Raw genomic sequence first — 15,520 nt, 5'->3', positions numbered from 1 at the left:
TTTTCCAGGTGCTCACTCGTACCTCAAATCACACAACTCTAATCAAAATGTGTGATTAAGATGGATATTTTCCACACTTTTTTTAATTCCATAAACAGAGAAATTGCATGTGTAAGTGGACCTACTGTAACGCAAAACAAACCAATAATCCATCCACATGCACTTGTCAATTTCTCAAGCTAAGAAAATTAGTCGTCGTATTAAAAATAACAAAAGACAAAAAATTCCTTCCGCGTTCTACCTGCAGTACCTTCAAGCCTCAACAGGGGGCAACAGCCCACACTTTATGACTCACTGATCTAAAACATCCTCCTGGTAGAAATATGATGATGAGGTCAGAATTAGGTGGATAACATGTTTGGGACGCAGTGGCGACGTCTCGCTATCTGAACGTTACCTGAAACATCAGTGCAAAGACACAGGAAGTTTCTGTCAGAGAACTGTGAAGATTTCCAGGCTGCGACTTTGTGAATGGGGCTTAGACTTAACTCAGTGGGCACAGTGGTGTGGCTTTGCTGCTTGACTTGGCCATATCCTGACTGAAAGGCCAGAAAGGGAAAGGAAAGTTGTATCACAGAATTGAAACATTATGAGGATCTTTGAGGGATTTGGTTTTGTTCATTGTTCACTTAAGTCCCCGTGGCCTGACTTAACTGCTTGAGTTGGTCGTTAGCTGTTGGTCACTTCCTATAAGTGACGCTCAGACCACCCAGGCGTTAGATTTGTTATGCTGCAAAGGCTGTGTGGTGACAAAAATATCTCCAAAGATTGCAGGCAAGCACTCAAAACTCAGCTACTCTGGCAGAACCTTTAACAGAACCAACAAGTTTTTGCATATTTGACAAAGAAAAATGCTCAGCTTGGTAATTATTTGATTTATCACTCATTTCCACTCATTCTCTGACCTGGGCTACACATGAACTGTGAGCTCTTTCACATTTTCATAAACAATCTTCTTACATTATTTATGTACCCAGGCATGCACTGTGATTTCACACTGTGATTTTTAATGTAACTTATAATGTTTTTACATTCTGTCTGTGTTTTGTGTGATGTGATTCACTTGTGATGTAATGATTTCTAAGCTCGTAATGCAAGACACATTTCCTTGCACATTGACAATAAAGTGTTATCTTAACATCTTGATTCTAAATTAAATCTGCCTAATGCTGTCAGAGGGTTACATGGTAGGAGGAAGAGAATGGACCCAAATGCAGACTATTCATATAGTGAAGGTGAATCATTTTACCTGGAAGTGTAAAAAGTCAGAAACAATGCACTGAGACTCTAAAGGTAACAGGAGTAAGTGCAAAGGGAGCAGGCATGCAGGTACGATCATGTTTCGTGCTAACAGGAGACAAAAGGGAAACAAGGACTCAGAAGAGAGGTCCCAAACACAGAGTCAATACAAGAACAGAGAACTACAGAAGGCTTATGGTACACAAGAAGTCCAAAAGGGAGCAGGCAAAATCCCAAAACAGTCAAGATCAAGGAAAACCAGACAAAAGACACAAAGAGTGAATGAAGTAGATTGAAACCAAGACACAAGATTTAAAGAGAAACCGGCACTGAGACGTGTGGAGATAGAATATACTGGACAGGTGAGGCTAACCAGACACAGATGAAACTATCAAGCATACTTAGGTGTTAAAGAAATTAGTTATGAGACAAAACAGAAAACAAAAACTCAACACTGAAATGAATGAAGCACATAACCTGACGACCAGGACGATACAGGTACAGATTCAGACTCCAGATTCAGATTCAAGGTCCCAGATTTCAGTTTGCAGGACGGAGAAAAGAAACAGAGTTGGTAAAGAGTGAGTAAAGCAGGACTGAGGCAGACTTAATATCTTAAACGTATTATTCCCACAACTGCATGAGGTTGCTGTTCATATACACAGACAGTAGGGTTTTATAAAGTCACTGTCCACATTGATGCTCTTCATCCTGTGGGCTTCCTCTGCACAAAAGACAAACAGGTTGAAAATGTGAAACTGTTCAGTTTTTGAAAAATGCCAATCAGAGTTTGTTTGATCAGTTAAGGTGCAAAAACTTGAACATGACATGCAATTCTCCTCATGTTAAGGAAAGGTTCTCCAGCATGTATAGAAAAGGTCTTGAACTTTAGAGTATGCATGAAGAAGAAATCTGCCTATAGATTCAGGGTATATCAGATATTTCAGTCACAAGAGTATGCAACTAAGAGGAGTTAGAGGTCACAATCCTTCATTCACAGATTTCCTAACTCAGATGTCTGCAGTCAGAGTAAATCTCATTTGGCTGAGCTTATGAGGACATGAGACTTGTGTCTAAGTTAGACGGGTTAGAGGTGGAGGTTTAGGCTCCTTTGCCTGACTGAGGCCGCTGACCTTGTTGTCCACACAGCTCAGACTTCACTGACACTGACAGGGTCACAAATAGTTCTAGGTTCAGCAGAGATGACAGACTGAAAAAAAAGCAAGTATTTGAAATATTTTAAGCCAAGTTCAGTCATCTGAAGGAATGATTTATTTCAACATCTTAATCTAATTTTAGTTTGATTGAAAAATCATTTATTTTATTGTAAGAATTTGTATCATATCTTTGAAATGTATGTCTATGTACATGTACACCAACTTTTGATATTTCTTTTTTTTTTTTTGCCAGAGTTGGTTCTAACAAGACTCTCTCTCTCTCTCTCTCTCTCTCTCTCTCGTCCTTGTCATGTTGAGAAGAGAAAGGTGAGTTTGGTGTGTTTGACCTTTGACACTCACAGAGATCACATGCCCCTTGAGGCCCTGAGCTGCAAGTGAAAGACCCTGAATCAGAATAAGACCTGGACTCATGAGGTTTGTACAACGGGTTCAGCAAATTGTCGGTTTCCCCCTCACTATCATTTTTGATTATACATTTTCTGACACAACAAATGGGCTTCCATGACATTGTTTTCACATATTTTGATTTATCATTTCATGCATATAATTTGCAAACCCAAGAGCTGCATTGTTAGCATGACTGAAGATTTTAGATTATAAAACGCAGACGCAGATCGGTGACACAGTCCAGTATTTCCATCTTAGACGTAGTTCTTCTGCTGTTTTTTTGTCGAGTTTAAGTTATTTGTTTTGTGACACTTGATTGCGATAACTGTTGTACTGTCACTTGTTACTTGTGGCCTCTGTGAAGAAAAAAAAAAGCATGGAGCAGACGGAGAATGGGTGGGAATGTGGGGACCATGTCAAAATAAAATGATGCCAACACAACGTTGTGCTGTTCATTTTTCGACCTCCAAGCAGCACTATTCCAACAATTCTGTTCTCTCACTGTTGTTTGAGATGTAGACCTCCCAGCTGTAAGTTTGGGCCCCAAAAATGGCTTACAGGGACATGTGACCTTAAAGTTTAAAGATCAAGGTTCAGACAGCCCTGATTCACCTTCCCCTCCCTGATGCCGAGGACAAAGCTCACATTGAGTCAAAGCTGTGAGAGCCACTTTCAGGACTCAGTGATAGTCTGTCAGGCGGTTCTGCTCGAGTTTAAGAAAACATCTGAATGTTTTTTTGTTTTACTGCACAGAGATCTGCTGTTCATTCAGTAAGATTAGTTTCTCCTTTTTTTGCCCATTGCTTTACTTTGTGTCTGTTATTCCAGCCAGATGATAAGATATCCTAGACCTAGATGTTATCTCAGTATGGATGATGAAACATCATTTATCAAGAGGTCACTTTCTACTGTGCGATTCTGTGCAGTCTGATGTTGACAGTTGGGAGCATGACGGTTCAAAACAGCGCTCTTAGACTCACATCAAGAGATGCAGGCACAGGCAGCCATTTTGGAGCTTTAGCAACCAAAGACAGCTTGCAGATTATTTCAGACCGTGTCCAAAATCTGGGGAAAGGACTCAGAGACTGTATAAAATGATGGACGACATGCAGCTCCCCAAAAGTGAAGCAAAAACTACTGACCAGCTGCAGTATAGTTCAAGTCTGCCTTGTCTATTTTTCACAATCAAAAATAAAATCCAAATACAGCTCAAATACATTTCTCACACACGGTCTCTGTCTTTAAAGGTAGATCAGTCAAACAACTCAAGTTTGTAACGGTTTGAAACAGAGTGAGATCTGTCCTCATCTCTCCTCGCAGAATAAATTTACATGAAAAAATAATATCTTACAGGTCATGGAATCAGAGACTGTGGTGAAAGTTTAAGCGCAGCGCTGGTACGACACAGCAATGACAGAGCAGAGGGTAAGACCGGAAATCTTGCAGCTCATATCTACTGCAAACTTTGGAGGATGCGTTGAAAGGTGAATTAGAAAGTGAGGTAAGTCAAATATGAGTTCAGTGAAGCTCGAGTTGTCTGCCTGATCTAGCCCACATTCATCACCCCATTTATTTCCAAGCTGATTTATGTTCAAGACTTCACTTTTCTTAGAGGTTTAGTTTTAAATGTGTTTGCTGAATGTCATGGAATACAGTGTCTAGCATGTCAGTTTTTATTCCACCTGTCAGGCTACAAAATGCAACTATAAAAGAAAAAACTGCAAAAGCATGCAAGACTTTGGTAGCATACAACCATGGATGTCAAAGTCGCTCTCCCTGAACACATGAACGTGACAAGTCCACGAACAAGCCATGGGATGACAAACAATAAACAGCCTTGTCTTGTAAATGGGTTAAAACCTTTTTTTTTTTTTTTTATTAGGCCAATGGTCGGAGCTGAACCTGGGGGCTGCTACATCTTGGGCTGTTCTGTATACGGGCTGCATGCTGTAGCTGCTGCACCAAACAGCTGCCTCATCAAATTTCCCTCATGTGCTGCATTTGTGAAAATATTTCACAAGATTCAGTTTGTGGAAGATTTCTCTCATATGCTGTCTCATGTAGCAGGGGTGCACACAGGTTAGGCAGTTAGGCGGGTCGTCAGGCAGATAAACCATCAAGGTTAAGGAAAATAAAAATAGTATTACTGACCTTAAAATGAACATAAACTTGAATATAAAATAATATGTGCACGTTATACTGAACTTTGAGTGAATTCAAATTTAAGACATGCTGAAGTTATTCATTTGTACCCTTGCATGTCCAGTCCTTCTTTACAGTTAAAACACACTGATGAAGCAAAAAAAAAAAAAAAACACATTAAAAAGTAATGAGCAGATAATAATAATAAATCAAAAATGACTCATGCACTCTCTCTTCCCCTCACAATAGCTGCATTTATCCAGGCTGAGGACTGTCGAGGTCCTGCCTGGGTCCTGACCTGCAGACCTTCCACTCACAACCTTCAAAACAACAGCTGGCATGGAGGAAGGGTGGGAGATAAGGAAGGGCCGGATGGGAGGAGAGGAAGGGAGTGTGAAGAAGGGAAGGAGAGAAGTGGAGGAGGAGGAGGAGGAGAAATGGATACTAGGACAGAGGATGATCTGTGGAGGAGAGGAAGAAGCTAATGAGGCCTCAGCTATTTGTGAATATTTAGCTGACCAGCTTAATTTAATGACCTCATCCTGTTTTAAAACAACATGTTCTGTAATTTTTGTCTTTGGGACTGAGATGGGTTTCTTCTTGGAACATTTTGAATCTGCACGTGCAAACATCTCACATATTACTTAAAGGTAATATCTCAAAGCATGTGCATCACATGTTGCTTCAGAATTGCAAAGTGCCGACACAATCTGACAGTAGACAGTCCCGTCTATCCGTGCTGGATACTGTAAGGACCTACTGTTCAGTAGGCGCGCACACTAGGCTAATATTTGTTCCTACTTTGTCTGATTCATTTAGTGTGAATGTTCTACTGTTCACTGTTTATTTTCACGCATCAAGAACATTTTCTTACATGTCAAAACCTACTTTTCACTTGTGCATTTAAACACTTTTCATCTTTCATCAAGCCAGTATTTGAACCTCTCCTGCTCATTTACTCCTTGCCAGATTGTTCTTTGCCACTCATGCAAGACTTTCCAGCTCTCTTTTTTTTGGACTCATCCCGGTTGTAGACCCTTCCTCTAACCACTGTGCCTCATCGTAACCCCAGAATCAACCTTCTGTCCCCGACCATCAGTTTTTCCTCTGAGTTCCTGGCTTCTCTCTGCCTGTTTCCTTGGCTGTTCCCCTGCAAAAATTCTTCAGTCATTTCTCTTCTGGTTTCTTACCTCAATGATGCAACACTTATCACTGTGTGTTCAGTGAACCCGCCTCCTGTAAAGTGACTCTGACAGCTCTAAGCCTCCTCATTGGGGTGACCTGTGAATATTAAGTGCCACACACCTGCCAAAGTGCAGGGAAGTAAAAATATAACATTGATTCCTGTATTCTCTTGTGCTGCATTTGGGTCTCTCTAGCAGCCTGTTACATGTCTAGTATAGTTTTTAACAACCATGTGGACATTTAATACAACACCATTAGTCAAAAGTACCTACATTTATTTGGAAATGTAACATAAAATTGACATTTTTTATGTTTCCAACAGGATTGACCCTTTCAATTTTCAGAATGTCTCTGGTATAGTTTCAGCGAAAGTTCATTTCCGACCTGTGGCTCCTTTGCCGCTTGTCGTTCCCCACTCTCTCTCTCTCTCTCTCCTGATTTACCGACCCTATATCCACTGTCCTGTCCCTCAATAATAAAGGCATAAAAAAAGCCCAAAAATAAATCTTAAAAAAGGTTCAACGCTACACATAATATATCCAATGACTGAAAGGCAGTTTGTCCAGCATGCTCTTGCTCCCCTGAGGTTGAACCATTGTGATTTTAATGACCTTGAATCCTATTAAATAGCACTACTCACAGCACAAAGTCTAACTTATAGGAAGTTTAATATTTAAAAGTATTAACACACACACACACACTCACATACACACACTCACACACTCACACTCACACACACACACACACACACACACACACACACACACACACAGCTCAGCTTTAAGATGTTTTCAGCTGTTGCTGCTGCTTGTATAAGTGCCTCTTTGTTCCCTGGGCTTCTCCCCCTTACTCTTTTCCTCCACTATTACCACTCCTCTATACCACTATCTCACTTTTTTTTTTACCCCCCCCCCCCCACCCCCCATCCCTATATCCTCTCTACTTCCCCCCAATCTGCCACGCCCACCTCGTCGAATTCAAACTTCCCTCTTTATCTGCAAAAACGTCCTTAAAGGGACCACAGCTAAACGCATCACTGCAATACTCAAAAACAGTGACCATGATTTGATTTCTCAAGATCACATAAATTAATTATATCAGCGGATAGTATACTCTATGAGGTGATCAAAAAAAATGATGAGTACTTTTTTATAGAAGGAGACTCAAACTTACCTCAAAAGACACGGATACAGATGCTTGAATCATATTTAAAAAACGGTGTTGAAGAGTTTGAAGCTTTTCCAAAACGATGCTTTCATATTTATCGTCTTTATGTGATCACTGGTTCAATGAAAGCCACCAACAGACATTAATGCTGACATGTCAGATGATGCCAAGTCGTGTTTTGACAGTAGCCCTTTCAACATTGCGTGGAACCTGTGGGATGGTTGTGATCACAATTCATAACGGGCAATTTACAGTCTCAGAACATCCAAGTTTTATGTATTGGATGGTGTTTCTGTGTCTGAATGACGTTAATCGTTTTATCATGGAAGTTGTATTCGTCCCAAATCTCTGAAACAGCATGTACCCATCCCTCAATGACTTCTTCTTTGGAAGAAAATCAAACAGCTCTTCCTCGTAACAGTGGAAATAATCTGTCTGAAGTTGCATTCCAGCATCAGATGCACTTGCTCATTGGCAGAACTCCAGACTCTTTGTACAACTGTCCATCTTTTCCACCAAAACTCTCATTGTTGCCCGAGCTGAATGGGGGGCTTGAGGCCGTGCAATCAGATCCTCGGATCCCTCCTGGCGTTTGTTCCTGCGGCTTGTTTTCACTGTCAACACACCACTCGAGAGAATTAAGGGGAGCTGAGTACTCGGAGCTCAGGAGGTAATAAAGCGGTCCAAGCACAATCAAGCCTTCAGAGACGAGTTGAGTCAAGCTTATTTCTTTCTGATTCTAACACAGAGATTCTGTTATAAAGGGTGCATGTGTGCACTCGCAAGGAAATGTGAGCAAAAACTCTATTTCTTAAAGCATCTCATGAAGTGAAAGCAGTTTATTCAGCCTGACATAAAGGACATCTGTTGCAGAAAGTATTAAGACACGCCCCCTTTGGATTCCATGTTTACATTTTTCACACTGTTTTACATTGTTTACATGTTCAGTTTCAACATTAATACATTTAAAAAAAAAAAAAAAAAGAGTACACTCGTACACACTGTGTGTTTCTGTGACGTTTTGATTCTTTCTCCCCTGAGTAATCTTCTTCATCCGATGTTGAACCTCACGCAGAGACTTTCACACTCCTGTCAGATTCACACTGCGAGGCTTAAAGTCGGACTGTACTGACTCAATCTGAATCACTTTACACCGCTGGATCATTCTGCCAGACAGATGGTGTGTGTGTGTGTGTGTGTGTGTGTGTGTGTGTGTGTGTGTGTGTGTGTGTGTGTGTGTGTGTGTGTGTGTGTGTGTGTGTGTGTGTGTGTGTGTGTGGAGATTTAGTTCACACAGAGGAAAACTTCAATCATTGTTAATAAACAAAATGTAACTTTGTTCAACTTTTTGGAATCAACATTTTTAGTTTAAGTAATTTCAACCAGCAATCATCATCGACAACATTATCATCAACAACATCCTCTTTGTTGACATCATCGTCGTCGTCATCAGCAGCATTATCGTCGTCATGGACATCATTGTCGTCGTTGTCCTCGACCTTATCAACAACATTATTGTCATCGACATTGTAATTGACATCACAGTCGACATCGTCATCATCAACGACATCATCAGTGCACACCTCTTTATTTGCTTCATAATTGTATTTATTTATTTGTTTTACCAGAAGGTCCCTCCTGCACACATTATCTTGAGACTCTTTCCTCAGGCAACTTACTCTGTTTAACTATTCAGAGACAATGAAGGAAATACAAATGGACACTGAGGTGAGCTTTAATGTTACTATTGAATGGCCAATCTTATTTCCAGCGATGTTTAAAGTCATGACAGTGTGTCCCATTCCTCATTTTTTATATCCATCTCAAACCTTCACAGACTCACTCGCTGCACACCAGATGTCGTTAAAGTCTGTGAGGGCTCAGGTCTCAGGTTCTCTCAGTGAATCGCACTCGGAGACTGCATGTAGAACCTATAGTTGCACAAAATATCACTTCTTAATGTTGTTTTATAGAGAGTTTAGTGAAAACAAGTTAGAGCATCTGTACCAGGGAGATGATTGTGAAACTCTTTACATGTCACCAACGAACGCTACATTTTACATCCAACCCTTCAACATTTAATTTTGACACTTATAATTCATTATCTGACTGTTGAGATGTGAATTATTTAAAGGTTTTCTGATAGGAAGTCGCAGTAAACAACCTGACTAATCAGGCATTTCTCCGGCAGCAAAACACCGGAAGAGCTAAGAGTGTGAAATTAAACGTTTGGCCGTAAACTCTGGCTACTCTCCAACTCTCTCTCTCTCCCTCTAAACATCTCTCTCTCTCTCTCTCTTTCTCTACATCTCTCTCTTTCTCTCCCTCTAAACATCTCTCTCTCTCTCTCTCTCTCTACATCTCTCTCTTTCTCTCTCTCTAAACATCTCTCTCTCTCTCTCTCTCTCTCTCTCTCTTTCTCTACATCTATCTCTCTCTCTACATCTCTCTCTTTCTCTCCCTCTAAACATCTCTCTCTCTCTCTCTCTCTCTCTCTCTCTCTCTCCCTCTAAACATCTCTCTCTCTCTCTCTCTCTACATCTCTCTCTCCCTCTAAACATCTCTCTCTCTCTCTACATCTCTCTCTCCCTCTAAACATCTCTCTCTCTCTCTCTCTCTACATCTCTCTCTCCCTCTAAACATCTCTCTCTCTCTCTCTCGCTCTCTCTCTCTACATATCTCTCTCTCTACATCTCTCTCTCTCTATATATATATATCTCGCTCTCTCTCTCTACATCTCTCTCTCTCTACATCTGTCTCTCTCTCTCTCTTTCTCTCTCTCTCTCTAAACATCTCTCTCTCTTTACATCTATCTCTCTCTATATCTCTCTCTCTCTCTCTACATCTATCTCTCTCTCTCTCTCTCTCTACATCTATCTCTCTCTCTCTCTCCCTCTAAACATCTCTCTCTCTCTCTTTCCCTCTAAACATCTCTCCAACTCTCTCTCTCTCTCTTTCTCTACATCTCTCCAACTCTCTCTCTCCCTCTAAACATCTCTATCTCTCTTTCTCTACATCTCTCTCTCTCTACATCTCTCTCTCTCTACATCTGTCTCTCTCTCTCTACATCTTTCTCTCTCTACATCTCTCTCTCTCTACATCTGTCTCTCTCTCTCTACATATCTCTCTCTCTACATCTGTCTCTCTCTCTCTACATCTTTCTCTCTCTACATCTGTCTCTCTCTCTCTACATCTGTCTCTCTCTCTCTACATATCTCTCTCTCTACATCTGTCTCTCTCTCTCTACATCTTTCTCTCTCTACATCTGTCTCTCTCTCTCTACATCTGTCTCTCTCTCTCTACATCTCTCTCTCTCTACATCTGTCTCTCTCTCTCTACATCTCTCTCTCTCTACATCTGTCTCTCTCTCTCTCTACATATCTCTCTCTCTACATCTGTCTCTCTCTCTCTACATCTCTCTCTCTCTACATCTGTCTCTCTCTACATCTGTCTCTCTCTACATCTGTCTCTCTCTCTCTACATCTGTCTCTCTCTCTCTACATCTCTCTCTCTCTACATCTCTCTCTCTCTCTCTCTCTGCCAGCTCACCCTCCATCTGCATTGTTGTGGGTGCTTGTGTTCGTTGTGGTTGTGGGTTGGTATAAAAACATCTACACACTAACATACACATTGCATACATTCCACGTTTAGCTTTAACGAGGATAATTTAATTGTGTTTTTGATTCCGCAGGAAACGAGCGGCGAGGGTTTGGCTGTCGGGGAGTCAATTACATGTGAGAGACAGAGCCAACATTTGTTTTTCTCGTACAAAGTTTTAAGTCATCAGGGTTTAATTAGTTCATATTATTTAGAGACGAGAGGAACTTGGCTCCTTCAGGTAACTTTATATATCGTTTAAATCTTGTGTGAATCACTTTTATTGAGAAGTGTTTTAGTGCTGTGAATGTTTAAGCAGTTTGTCCAATCAAATATATCTGAGATTAAATCTGACACATTGTCAAACCAGCAAACAAACTATGTAGCGCCTCATCTTCGTTGTTCATTGTCATCTGAAAAATGTATCATCAGAGCGATGTTTCCAAACCATAAAAGAGGAGAATGAGTCACGACCTGGGGGACTCTGGGCAAACCATAAGTGCTAACAAACACAAACTGTTGGGAGCATGAATGTCAGAGGCGAGAAAGTTTATTCATTACAGAAATATCTGAGTGATGGGAGGGGAGGGGAGTCCTGACCACAGGGAACATTCAGCGGTTTCACAGAGACACTGAGCGTTTGTCCTGATGAGAGAACGAGGGAGACCTTCTGTTAAAGTTTGAATCGAGCAGCGATAAAGTCGGAAAAAAATAAATAAATGGAGCTCTACCCCCAACAAACCACAAATACAGACTGTGCATGATTTGTGAATTTTCATTTTGCCATAAAGTTTCAGCCCCTTCAAGAAGCACAATGGGAAAGAAAAACCACAACATTTCCATCCAATAGTTTTTTTCTGCCTTCACAAAGTCATTTAAGTTTGAGCTCTAATCGAGAAGAAAAGAATCCTGCACACTACTCTTGTTATGGCTTCACCAATTTATTTTAAAAAAATCTAATAGATTGGTGTTGTCTAGAAAGAGTTGTCTGCAGGATCTTTTCTTTTCAATGGGACAGTTTGATTTCCTACATGCAACTAAGTTGGATGTGCGAACAACATCCTTTAAGAATTAGTTTGAAATCTCAAAAAAGGAAGTAGGGAAGAAACGGGAGTAGTAGTTACAGTAATGCCGGGCAAGGAGGGTTCAAGTGGCCCAAACAGGTTTTGACTTGCATCACAATCTTTTGAGGTTTTTTGGGTTTGAGGATTATACTTTATCTGTAAGCATTGTTGGAGCGAGTATAAAGAATTTCATCGCCAATGACTGCTTGCCATTAACTCTTCTGCACATGGCATTTCCTACATTTTGGCTTCAGCAGAGAGCACCTGACAAAAAATTCTGTGATTTCAAACTAATTCACTCTTAATAGATTCATTTTTTTAACGTGTGCAGACCACATACGCTCCAAATTCTAAAAGTACAAGTCATAAAAAAAGTATACCAAAAGTGTTTGTAATTGAACATGTTGCATTACATATTTAAACACGGAGGTTCCTGTTGACACAAACTTAGTTTTTCAAAGCCATCAATCTTTATTGACAACACCAGCGAACGCACTAATCCGTCGCTTCCTGCTGATTGTTTTCCACTCTCTCTCCGCGTCAGTGTTTTGAAACGCTGCAGAAACCACCTGCACTGGGATGAGGTCATGTGAATTTGTTATTAGCTGCCTGTGGATGCGGTGGTTGAAGATTTGAATGGTATCCATGGCAACAAGCGTCATAGGGGGGCCTCTTCCCCCCCCCCCCCAGCAAAGTAGGTGGCTGTAGGCGGGAGAGTGGGGCCCTCCTGACCTATTTGTGGTGTTATTTAAGAGAGTTTGGTTGTACTATAAATCTGAATGTTCTTTTGTTTCTGTTGTGGAAATATTAAAAATATCAGCAAGAGAACTCAAAACTAAGATTTTATGGAAGAAAAAAAAAAGAATATAGGCTATAAAATAAAACATGTGAATGCCTCAAATGTTTTTTTGTGTGTAAACAGCTCTTTATCAATGAGTGCAGCTACGTGAAAAGAATACATTGTGAGGATATATTGTGTGAGTACATTGTCAGTAATGTCTTTTGACGCGCAGTCTTTCCATAATTTGCCGATTAATGCGAGGCAGATGCACGTAATGCTTCTGTGCGCGGAGCTGGCCGGCCGCAGAGGCAGCGGGAGTGCTCAGGCTATGAGATAATGCCAGAGAGAGGCCAGCATGGGACTAACACCACTGCTGCTGCTGCTGCTGTGTGTGTGTGTGTGTGTGTGTGTGTGTGTGTGTGTGTGTGTGTGTGTGCATGTGTGTACCCAGAACCACTAAACCTCACCAGCGGATGTTTTACATCCCCTTTCCGCTCAATTACCGCCTCCCAAGGTCACAGATATCAGTCCAAGATAACTGTGTGTGTTTTCTCAGCCAACTGCAGCCACATATATTTTTTAAACGTTTCACTCGTTATTTCGCATCTTTGCATTTTCACTTGAAATGTGAGTCACGGGGGACTATTTGTTTCCTCCTGTAAAAGGCTATAATGAGCACCTCGTCCTGTTAATGACTGGGTCTGAACACTGATGCAGGTTGTAAACGTTATTGTGGCGTTCTTGGCCGCAGTCTAAAGTCTTGTATTGTTTCTTTGGCTCTCTCCTTGTCGTTCTCGCCCCGTGACTTTTTATTTTTATAAGATCCACAATGCAACAAGTTTCCCTCAAGCTGTTTGTGCTATTTGTTTGCTCATGATCACTTAATGGATTTAATGGGGGATGTGTGTGGTGGATACTGAAAGAGCGAGAGAAAGTGTGTTTGTGTGCAAACTGTGCAGTCAGAGTGACTCAAAACATTCTGTGTGTGCACTGTGGGTGTGTGTGTGTTTGCGTGTGTGTGTGTGTGTGTGTGTGTGCGTGTGTGTGTGTGTGTGTGTGTGTGTGTGTGTGTGCGTGAGTGGGGAGGCATTCCACCCAGGACTCGTCCGGCCTCTCCGGATCTCAGCGCAGCGCGTCGCTCTAATCCTGCCTTCCTGTTTTCCTGCAGGAGGAGAGCGCTGGAGAGGAAGAGCAGATCTGATAATTAACCTGATAACAGTCACACTTCATTTACCTGGAAGAGAGCAAGGAGAGAGTCAAGGACGGAGCTCATGACACACTGACAAAACTTTTATCTTCCTCTATTTACAAAGTGGAAGTGCTGCCAGTTGGACCCCTTCCAGTCCCGCCGTATGTCAGTGAATTACTTCCATATTGCATGTTGTACAGAGCAGAAATCAGTGCCGCCTTGTGAAGTAGTTCACCCATAAAGTAGGCAAACATTGTCAACATTTCACAGATCTGAACTGATGTTTCTCTATATCCTTCCTGCAAACTTTACCTTGTTGTTAAACAATGCACGGAAACAATGTGAGAATTTTGGAGAGCTGCTTTAGCTCAGTATAGTAGATGACGCTTTTGCACCAGTTACGATCGACTCCCGGTCCCTACTGTACACTGTTTGGTGCATGTCAACCCTTTTTTTTAGCAACATTTTATTTTCTTGCTTTAGCCGTCCAATCAAATAAAGGCAAAAGGCCAAAACTCTACATTTGTATGGGTCCAATCCGAGGCGACCTTCACGGCATCAGGGTTGCAAACTGACAATAAAGTTTGAATTGATTTGAAATTTAAGAACATGTCTTTAACCAATTTGACAACATGTGCATGCTTCAGACTGAGCAAACAGTTTATGCATTTACAGAAATGCTGATTCATCATTACGCATTGTTTAGAGAGGATTAGTACACTTTATTCTTATTGGTTGCAAAGCTAAATTCAATACCCTTTAATGGCAAGTTCCATGTAAAGAAGAAACCTGACAAAACAAACCTTGTGTAATCCAGAGGGGTAAAAGAATGACCAACACAGTGATTAACTAATTGTACAGGAAGGAAACCTCTCATTTTCTGGCAGAGCGCCTCTTGTTTGTTATTTTTTAAATGTCGCCTTATTTCCTGCTCTTCAGTCCAGCAAAAAAAAAATTGGCATGTTCCTGCTGAAGCTCTAAACGTTTGATTCAATTATCATCTATTGAGTTAGACAAGCTGAAAGGAAATATCAGAAAACAATATTCATGAAGAATGCTTGTGAGGGGTAAAAGTATGAACTCGATAGTCAGAGAAACATTGAAGAAATGATGTTGACCTTGCGTGCTCCCACTGACAAGGCGATTCAGTTTAATCACAAAACGATCCCAAAGTGGTTTTTGGATTTCCTGAGAGCTGAAATAAATCGTCCCCGCAGTCTCCTCTCCTGCTGAGCTTTCCATGTACACGCAGCCTCATGTGGTCGCATGACTCTAAGTGGTTGATTTAAAAGATTGGCAAGTTTACGTCTTTGTTTTTACTGTTCGACTGAAAGTATGAAATATGGGCACCAGCTGACACTGAAAAATGATAACAACTGAACCACAAAAAAAGATCTGTTATCCCATTTCTCTCTCTACATAAACAGAACTGTGAAGCAGCTAAACATTTCTTTCATTGGGATCTAACTATTGTGTTAGAGAATAAGTTTTCAAGGTCCACTTGAGGCTGCAAACATTGAGGAATTCCAATCAGGTCGCTTTTTAAAATGCCCCTTTCTACAGCAGGAATCAACAAGTTTACAGCAAGGTA

At 41.0% G+C, this 15,520-nt stretch overlaps 1 protein-coding gene across 3 annotated transcripts in view; it reads right to left on the bottom strand.

The window, feature by feature from the left end:
* LOC132988864 (serrate RNA effector molecule homolog) overlaps nt 1–12,491 on the bottom strand; it is a 164,038-nt gene extending 151,547 nt beyond the window's left edge. For 2 of the 3 annotated variants that reach the window (XM_061056487.1, XM_061056482.1), the window contains exon 1: nt 6,546–6,551. The gene's annotated coding sequence lies outside the window, so the exon portion shown is untranslated. Of the gene's footprint in view, nt 1–6,545; nt 6,552–12,485 lie in introns of those variants that run through there. The other variant, XM_061056483.1, reaches the window with a different exon arrangement.
* Nucleotides 12,492–15,520: the final 3,029 nt, after the last annotated feature.

The sequence above is a fragment of the Labrus mixtus genome, chromosome 14 (assembly GCF_963584025.1).
Source record: "Labrus mixtus chromosome 14, fLabMix1.1, whole genome shotgun sequence".
Classification (NCBI taxonomy): domain Eukaryota; kingdom Metazoa; phylum Chordata; class Actinopteri; order Labriformes; family Labridae; genus Labrus; species Labrus mixtus.
The sequence above is the reverse complement of the archived record's forward strand: the minus strand, read 5'-3'. Positions and strand labels throughout refer to the sequence as shown.